This window comes from Rhagoletis zephyria, unplaced genomic scaffold (genome assembly GCF_001687245.7).
Source record: "Rhagoletis zephyria isolate East Lansing unplaced genomic scaffold, Rhagoletis_zephyria_1.1 Rzeph_scaffold_09864, whole genome shotgun sequence".
Classification (NCBI taxonomy): domain Eukaryota; kingdom Metazoa; phylum Arthropoda; class Insecta; order Diptera; family Tephritidae; genus Rhagoletis; species Rhagoletis zephyria.
Window position 1 is genome coordinate 9,559 of NW_016166942.1, and position 7,437 is coordinate 16,995.

At 35.6% G+C, this 7,437-nt stretch overlaps 1 long non-coding RNA gene across 1 annotated transcript in view; it reads left to right on the top strand.

The window, feature by feature from the left end:
• Nucleotides 1–1,022: 1,022 nt before the first annotated feature.
• Nucleotides 1,023–7,437, top strand: part of LOC108376085 (uncharacterized) — an 11,617-nt gene continuing 5,202 nt past the window's right edge. Inside the window, exons 1-2 of the long non-coding RNA XR_001849231.1 lie at nt 1,023–1,033; nt 5,813–5,817. This is a non-coding gene — a long non-coding RNA (uncharacterized LOC108376085). The remainder of the gene's footprint in view (nt 1,034–5,812; nt 5,818–7,437) is intronic.

The following is a 7,437-nucleotide window of genomic DNA, read 5'->3' on the forward strand; positions in this document are numbered from 1 at the left end:
AGTAAAAAATGGTAACTTCTGTAAACTTCAAGAAAACCTCCAAATTTTGGTTGTAAACTTTTGCTTATTTTATACGTAAACACACTCAGCTCACACATATAAATAACCAAAAATACTTTCAAATTGATTAGAATCCACTTAAACAAGTAATTAAATACTTCTCAACATGCTTTAGCAGAGTGCACTTTTCTTTTGTTTACAATTTGGTTGCCAAATACACTACAGCTGATCGTTTGACACATTTACCAAGACTTGCTAGCAAAAAATCTTCGGACTAAAACTATATATCGCGAATCCCGTGTTTTTGACACTTTGAGGTTAGGATATCTTTTGACGAGCTGGAGAAATTCTGCATCCAGATTTGGATTCGGCACTAAAAAGGCTACAAGAACCGATAAATATTTCAAATTATTTCATGATTTATTTATATACATTTGAGAAATCTGAGTTCAGAAAAAAAGCACTAAAAAAGGCTCTAGGCACTAAACCATTTCTTTTGGCGTTTTAGTTTTCAAAAAGCACTAAATCTAGCGCTTAAAGCACGAAGTTGGCAACTATGCTTTTGACAGAGAGATAACCTTTTTTGCTCTCTTTTTTGTCCTCTCAATAGTCTGAGGACCGAGTACGGGATCGACGACCATTAAAAACTGACTTATTCTGACTATTTCTGGGATCTATTTACGGGATCGCAACTATTGTTTTCATGAGACTGGCTTTTAAGGTATTTCATCTGAAATAAGGCAAAATAACGTTTTTCATAAAACGATGTGTGGAGTTGTAATTCGATGAAATCCTTCACAGCAATCAAAAAGTGAATTTTGAATTTTTTATAAGTTAGTACTTTTTGTATTTCAGTGGCGATGTTGTTACATTATTTTGCATTTCAGGTGACGATATATAGGATTTCTGTTAAACAATGATACGCACCCATTTTGAAATTGCCACCAACTATAAGATAAAGTTTCTATAGCAGATTCACTATAGATCTGGATCATTGTTGCCGCCAGGGAACTTTTTCATGGACTTTCGTAAGGTTATTTAAGGCGGCAAACGATCACTAAACCATAAAACCATGTTTAAAATAAAAACCTAATTTTGGGCGGGACGAATTCCGGGTCTGCTAGTACTTCTACATTGATTGTAACGTATCTTCACAATGTGTTTTTATTCCGCAATCAAAGGGAGACAGTCTATCAAATAAATGTTTGCTTGTGTTAGTATAAATGTATATCTGTGAACTACTACAAACAAACAACAATCAAGTCTCCAGGAGCGGTTTAAATAAGAAATAATAAATAAATAAAAATAATTAAAGAAACAAAAATTGTTCCCGTTGTGGTAGCCGGAGGATTTGAATAGCAGCAAGAGATATATATAAAAGTTACACTTGAGGCAATCACCGTAACCACTCCTAAAAGATATACTGTGAGGTTGCGTGCATTCCTTTCCGCCGCCTTAGCCAACATGTAGCGTCTGCCCGTTTTCCCCGATACGGCTAATTTTCAAGTAATAAAATATACTGACGCATGCAATTCGATTTCATTTTCCTTACTTTTTTTCTTGTACAAACAGCACAGTTCCGCACCATTTTATTTTTTTTTTGCTTTTAAAATTAAAATTTAATTTTGTAAAGTATTGACGGTTACTGCACCTATCCCGATTTTTTATTATTTTTAAACGTCATTCTGAGTACATTGGCTGGTTGGTTTTCTCTTACCTTATATATCTGCACTAATGTTGGCGGCTGTACTTTCAACGTACTGCCAATATAGAAGTATTACATATATGACGTATAACGACCGTTTCATTTGTTAAATAAAAATAATTTGTAATGAATTTACCAGTCTCGGTTTTTGTGATTCATTTAATGAGTGGTGTAAAGCTTAGCTACGTATAACCTTTATTAACCAAAAAAAAATAATGATTTTACTAATCTTTCTTCTTGCGATTTCTTTAAATAAAACATGTGAACTTTAGTTGAAACATTTTAGCCGTTTTTAACGGTTTTGCTGCCAATATAGCCGGTCGGCCCAAAAAGTTCTAGCAACACTGGATATGTGGCACAAAAGGCACTACATATCACAAAATGCACGGGAATCATAAAATATTTTTTTCAAACATTTTATTCATATGTATGTATATCCAAGTATGTCTACTGTAGCATAAAAAAATTACAAGCATAACCGCTAGCTATGTTGCCTCGTTGGCAGTGCTGCCAACTATTTTCGATTAAAAAAAAACAGATTTTTATAAAAACCCGGTAGAAAAAAGCTAAGTTCCACACAACAAAAGCTGAAAACTAAATAGGTGTATATTAATATAATTTTAAGCAATTAATTTGAAACTCTGCTTGAATTAAAATTAATAATTGACTAATACAGCTGGGATCGAAGTTCTTCAGAAATGAATAAGTAATTTTTAAGCAAAACACCAAACCGACTTCAATTAACATATACAAATTTAAGATTACCGTTCATTTTCTCACGATCGAATGATCGGATCTGAACCAAATTAGTATGGGAGGTACCTTTCCTTAAAAAAAGAATTGTAGAAATCGGTTAACGTGGTGGAAAGTTATGCGGTAACATACATAAAAAAACATATTCCGACTAATTGATAACCTCCTGAAGTCGGCTAAAACTAAGAACAAAAGTTAAGATAACTATATATGGGGCGTTCCATACCAAAATGGACGGGTTCACACTCCATGTGTTTGATTTGTTTAAAATTTTTAGGGTTGATGCATAAACATACAGTGAAATCCGCTTATGGACACGATAACGAACCGAAAGTATCGATATGGTACTCATTTAAAGTATCGCTTTAAAAATATCGGGTACCCATTAATATCGGAATAAAAATACTCGATATTCCAAATATCGATTCCAAAAACCCAAAAATTTATCTGAATATAGGTCTCGCATATTGGCCACTGGAGTGTAGTGGTTAGAAGTGCGCAAACCTTGAAAATGAAAAACAGTTTCCCATAAAATACAATCGTCGGTCAGAGTCGACATAAAACTGTAGGCACCCCCTTTGGCAAACGAGATGCAAAGAGTGTATAAGCGGGTATCTGCGGGAAGTACCAGTTTAAACCGAAAAGAAGTTATAGAGCAGGAAAGATGTCGCTCTATGGAGATCTGGCAAAAGCGTTGGGATGAATCGGAAAAGGGTAGGTGGACTCATAAGCTTATTCCATGCATTAAAAACTGGCTGGAAAGAGCCCACGGAGAGTTAAACTACTACTTGACACAGTTTCTTTCGGGACATGGCCCCTACCGAGAGTATCTAAAAAGATTTGGGCATGGAGATTCCCCACACTGTCCGACTTGCACAGGCTTTGCTGAAAACGCGGAACACATAGTACTCTTTTGCCCTCGCTATGCCCCTGAAACCCGAAATATACTACAGGGTAGCAACACTGTAGACTACATGTTAGAATCAGCAGAGAACTGGCATAAAATGTGCGCACATATCTCTGGAATTCTTAAAGATCTAAGGCGATCTTAACAAGCTAGAACCGGTTAAATAACGTAGCGAGCCTGCTGGCCAACCAGCTCCGTGAGGTAATACCTTAAATGGCAGTGCCGCGGGGAGAGTGGTTAGTGGAGAGGTTTTAGTACGCAGGTGTAGCTGTGAGGCAACAATTCGTGCATACTACTATGCCGGTATAGTAGTACTCATGAGAGTTCCCTCTTCACGGGCGTCATCCAAGAAAAAAAACCCCCCTTGTGCCACAACATTAGGGCCCACGCGACAAATCGGAGGAGAAGTTCGGCCAAACACTAAGATATTGTGTAAGCGCCGGACTTTATTATTATTACAACACGTAGAGATTGAGGTGTTGACTTGTTGAGTTCAAATCCCACCACATGCAATCCTAACCGTAGTAGAAATTTCTGCACTTTAAAGCCCAATTAATTAAAAACCCCTCATGCGGTATCACAGAGGAACCTGAGTCTAAGTGTGTCCTACTTCTGGACTGCCGCCCAACCTAACCTAACCTAAAGCCCAATTTATATCGGGAAGAATTGTTACATGCCAACCTTATATGCGTGCGTAAAAAGCTAACTCAAATTCCAAGATTTGTCTTGCGTGACATTTCGATTTGACGTTTATGCTCAATTGGCCTTTTGGCGCGACTATGAATTCAATTTTTTCTAGGCAAACTTCTGTAAATTTGACAGTAATGCAACTCTGAGAAATCACGTACGCAAATTGATTTGGGCTTATCAAATGAGAAAAACTTGCGTGCGTGCGTAGAAAAACTCTCGCCGGTAATATTAGGTTGAGCTGTTAATAACATTATCCTTCACAGAGAAAAAAAACGCATTGTAAGAATAAAAATCTTTTATTTGATTACCGTTTAAAAATGTTCGTATTTAAATCAAGTGAAAAGTCTTAACCAAATGGATTTTTCCATTATACATACACTACAATGGAAATATTCAATTCCCGTAATAAAATGAAGCATTTTTTGCTACACGGATGGAGTTTTGCACGTCTCGGATGCTTTTTCATATGTAATTAAGAAAGTATATGTATACAAAGCATGCACAGCGGTGACAACGCATACACACATACATGGTATGACATTATGCATTGATCGCGCGCTATGATGTTGATTCAAACTCAACATTTGAAAATACATTTACGTGCATGGTTGTAGCTGAGTGTGCAAAGACGCTCGATACAATTGGTTGCGGCCAAGAGGACGGAACATAAAATAAATTTTTTTTTCTTCTTCTTAATTACGAAAAAGCATCTGTGCACTTCATAGCCACATATTTAAAACGTATATACTCAAATTTAAAACGAGTTGGGTTGGTACTCTTTCATATGCGTACTTTTTCAATGTAGCACGTTTTTTTAATTCTAAAATTGTTTCCCCTCAGTGTTGGAATGTGAGTTTATGACATTCGATACGATACTAGGGTTCTGGTACTCGATTCCAAAAAATATCGTTTTAAACTATCGAGTAGAAAATATCGGTATCGAATGCCAAAAGTATCGATATGGTATCGTATCGTATCGAAATTCGTGTCCCTAAATCCGCTTAGGTACCCACCCGCTTAAGTACCTAACCCTCTTAAGTAACCAACCTTTTTGGGCACCGTGAACTTTTTTATGTAATCTGAAGAAAATCCCTCCCTTAATTACTTCGCAATTTTTAGGAAACTTTTTTGAGTTTTTTTCTAATTTTTGCTAAAATTTTACTATTTAGGTTTATATGGCTTTTGTTACAGATTCAGCTTTATAAAAAAAGGAATGAAAAAAAATATAGAATGAAAAAAACATTGCGAATACTGTAATAATATCACTGTGTGATTTTGAGTGTGGGTCACTGTTCATACATACATATGTACCTCATATATATGTATAATAAAATTTTCTGTTGGTAAATGGTTCTGAGCATTTTTTGAATGAGTAGATGTTTTTTCAGTGTTTCATTGTAGAATTAAAAATTAACGATTTATATCGATATATCGAGTTTTCGTCTCTTAAATATCGAAAATATCGAGTACGGCGAATATCGATACTTTTACAGCTCTAGGCTGCGGTAATACTGTCTTTGTGCTCATATACCAGGCATGGGCAGAGAACGAGCACACGCTCAAAGAGCGTAAACATCGCGTGTACGCCCTGCAGCGGAAATACTAGTACAGAACTAGTGAGTTCACCAGTTTTCGGGAGTCGAATACCGGTACCTTGCAAATTTACCAGCCATGCTTTCTACTGTCGCATTTAACATGGAGTTGTCCTAGGAGGTGACAATTGGACAATTGACTCCCGCTGCGTAACTTTTCACTAGTACTCGTAGTAGTAACATGTGACCTGTAACCGAACCACTTTTTTTTCGTTGTGCACTTCACAGATACTTTTTCATATTTAAAAAAAAAATATATATATATATATAGATTTTAAATTATATTGCTCTGCATAGTGAGATTTGAACTTGAACACTTTCGGCCGCAACTAATTGCAGCCAGCATCCTTGCGCACTCAGCTACAGGCACAACATGTATGTAAGTGTGCTTTCAAATGTTCGCTTTGAATCAAGCCAGGCGACGATTTGTCAAATTTAAATTTGTCTTTGCTATTTATTTTCCTGTGATCGAACGTACAAAAGCTGCAGCGTGACGTTGTTTGAAATTTTATTATTGGGCTGAACTGATTCTTGATAATTTTAACAAAATTGTCATTTAAACGCGCTATATCTCAGTCGTTTGTGTATCGATCGATTTGAAATTTTCACACAATAAACTACAAACTATTCCAAAAATTTAAGTTTAACGCCACTTCTTAATACTCACTACAAATAAAACTACAGGTTTATAACTTTTGTATGAGAATTAAGAGGCTGTTTGTTTTCAAATGCAAAATTTGTGTTATAAAGTTTTAAATAAATTTTTTGTTTTAAAACAGTGTTGTAGATGACTATGTAGGGAAGTGTTTGCGAAAGTTTCAGAATTAAACATCAAGTAGTTGCAAAGTTATAACAATATTATTATGACTCACACGGATAGCAGATTAGCGCGCTGCGCTCTAAACGGCTTTATAACTCGGAAAAGTAAAATAAAAGTATAGTTTAAAAAAACTAAAACCTCGCTATTAAAATTTCCATTCGTACTGTCATCAGGTATGCAACTTGAGAATGGAAATCGCTGCATCTTTTAGGCGCATCAATATTACATAGTTACATCCCGAGCTAATAGAAGCGAGGGAAAAAGTCCTTTTTTATTAGTGAAAAAAATACTTGATCTTTCGATTGAGATAACTAAAAACAATATTAAAAATGTCCATAATTCAGAAAAATTACAAATAAATTTTCGTTCAGAATTTTCACCATGAAAATCTATGAAAAAAAATCTTAGAAATCATAGTTTTCGAATTATTTTTCCTATTTTCTGTCTGCTTCGCAGCTAGTCGAAAAGTAGCTTGTTTTGCACCGCTCAGGGCGCTGGGACATTTGACGTAAACTGCCCCCAAAATAATTATGGAAATAGTAGTTATGTAAAAAGGGGTATCTACATATGTATTACTTTATTTTTGTTTTTTTAAGTCCGATATTTGCGTGGTGGTCACACGAGGGAAACAGAACGTGGATAAGTATTCAAAATTTATTATTTGTATTTAAGTGATAAATAACAAATTCCTTATGTAAAAAGGGAGCACTATTATATTAAAACGACCAATAACCTTTAGAAAGTGCAATATGTTACCAATAGCTCGATTTATTACTACCCATAATATGCTATTAGAACTAGTAATGTAACTAGTACGTAAGCGACAATTGTCTCCGAGCCCGCTGCAGGGCGTATACAAGCAAGAGCGTAACAATGAGAACGCGGCAGCACGCAAAATGAATTAGGCACACTTACACATTCTCACTTTTAGCGAACGCTTATTTGTGGTAGTGCCCACCTCTGTCATATA